Source organism: Mirounga leonina, unplaced genomic scaffold (genome assembly GCF_011800145.1).
Source record: "Mirounga leonina isolate KUSES-001 unplaced genomic scaffold, KU_Mleo_1.0 Mir_169, whole genome shotgun sequence".
Lineage (NCBI taxonomy): Eukaryota > Metazoa > Chordata > Mammalia > Carnivora > Phocidae > Mirounga > Mirounga leonina.
The window spans coordinates 22,140,186-22,142,539 of NW_023270431.1; the positions used below are offsets into that span (position 1 = coordinate 22,140,186).

Here is a 2,354-nt window from a genome sequence, read left to right on the forward strand (position 1 = left end):
TTTCTAACTATTCGGCATACTTTTATGAAACCTAAGAAGGTTTCAAAGGCTCAGTATTGCTTATTGAATCAAATGCAAACTCTTGTCCTGATTTATAAAGCCATCTTTTTCATTACCCCCATCTGTCTGATCGTCCATTATTCCCAAACAGGCTGTAAGGTGGGTCTCCTCACCACTCTGCCGAGGCCTTATTCATTCCTATCTTTGGCCATGCTCTTTCCTACCCAAATTCTCTGCATCCTAGAAAGCTCTGCTTGGGTGCCACTTCTAGGAAGCTTTTCCCAGCTCATAATAACTTCTTTCTGCCCTGAGCACTTGGGATTTAAACATAGTTCCTTTAACTTTAAATCTGGTATTTTTTAATAGTCTTAATTACTATAATCTGGGAAGTAGGCTTCTAATCACTGACTAGCAGCACTTGTTTTTAAAGACTTTAAAATGTTTGGGTGAATGGTAACTCTAGGGATACAGAGCAGGTCAGTGGTGCTGGACAGAATCTAGCATCACTATGGTAGGCAGAATTCTAAGATGGCTTCATGGTGTCTGCCCCTGGTGTTATTCCTGCGATTACATTATGTTACATGACAAAAGTAATTTTCTGGATGTGATTAAGGTTACAAATGAGTTGACCTTAAGATAGGGAGACTATCCAGGTGCACCTGATCTAATCACCTGAGCCCTTTAAAAGAAGAGTTTTCTCTGGCTGGTCACAGAAGAGGAAGTTAGAGAGATTTGAATCCTGAGAAAGATTACACCTACAATTATTGGCTTTGAAGATGAAGAAGGGGGGCTGTGAGCTGAGGAATGCAGGTAGTTTCCAGATAGCCAGAAAGAAAATGGGATCTCAGTCCTACATGCCAAGGAACCGAATCCTGCCAACAGGCTGAATAAGCTTGGAAGTAGATTCTTGTCCAGAACCTTTAGATAAGAGCCCTGCCCAGCTGGCTCCTGGAGTTGGCCTTGTGACATTCCATGCAGAGAGTACTCAGCTTTCTGACCTGCCAAACCGTGAGATAATAAATGATGGTGTTTCAACTGCTAAGTTTGTGGTAATTTGCTATGCAGCCATAGAAAACGAATACAATCGATAACACAGGATTTGGGCTTGTAGTAAGTTTTATGCATTTTCTGCTATTCTTCTTCCCCCAGTTTTACTGAGATATAATTGACATACAGCACTATATGTAAGTTTAAGGTGTACTGTATAATAACTTGACATATATGCATTGTGAATGGTTGCTACAATAAGTTTGGTTAACATCTGTCACCTCATATAGTTACAAACATTTTGTGATTTTCCTTGTGATGAGAACTCGTAGGATCTGCTCTCTTAGTAACTTTCAGATATACCATACAGCAATGTTAACTGTAGTCATCATGTACAATGCATTCCCAGGACTTACTTATCTTGTACGTGCAAGTTTGTACCTTTTGACCACCTTCACCCAATTTCCCCACCTCCCACTCCCTTCCTCTGGTAACCACAAGCCTGTTCTCTTTTTCTATGAATTGTTTTTAGGATGTTGTGTGTCATCCTTGGGCAGGGGTCATGCTAATGTTCTCTGTATCATTCTAGTTTTAGTAGATGTGCTGCTGAAGTGAGCATCCTGCTACCTTACCAAGGCTCCAAATCAGGGTGCCTGGGTGGCTCAGTCGGTTGAGCGTCTGCTTTTGGCTCAGGGTCCTGGGATCAAGCCCCGTGTCAGGTTCCTTGCTGGGCGGGGAGTCTGCTTCTCCCTCTCCCTCTGTCTCTCCCCACTGGCTTGTGCTCTCTCTCTCACTCACTCACTCTCTCTCTCAAATGCATAAAATCTTTTTTTTTTTTTTAAAGGCTCCAAATCAGGAAGGAAGGAAGGTTTTCCAATAGACGGAGGCACTCCTCTTAGCATGTATGATCATTGTGCAGACTAGCAGAGCCCTTAGTTTATGATCCTTTGCTTTTGTCCATCAGTTTCTGACTACAGACAGGAAAATTTCAAGGAGAGGAAGGTCTAGCTTTCCTATTGCCTGTGTTTTCAAAAAAGTCTTTAAGAGGGTCCTTGAGCAGGGGAAGGTAATTAGGGCAGCCTATCTGACCATCATTAGCACTGGTTCATTATGTAGTCAGACTAACCATTACCTCTGGTATGAGATGGGGGCAGATTTTGAAGAGAATGTACCCTTAAGCCCTGCAGCCAGCCAAGATTTCAGATGGTAGAACTTGCTTAAAAGTAAGGGGTCAGTTGGTTAAGCGGCTGCCTTCGGCTCAGGTCATGATCCTGGAGTCCCGGGATCGAGTCCCGCATCGGGCTCCCTGCTCGGCAGGGAGTCTGCCTCTCTCTCTGACCCTCCCCCCTCTCATGCTCTCTGTCTCA

The 2,354-nt window shown here is 43.5% G+C and overlaps 1 non-coding gene across 1 annotated transcript; it reads right to left on the reverse strand.

The window, feature by feature from the left end:
* Positions 1–1,498: 1,498 nt before the first annotated feature.
* LOC118017455 lies at positions 1,499–1,606 on the reverse strand. The gene has a single exon (XR_004681158.1). It is a non-coding gene; the product is annotated as a U6 spliceosomal RNA (small nuclear RNA).
* Positions 1,607–2,354: the final 748 nt, after the last annotated feature.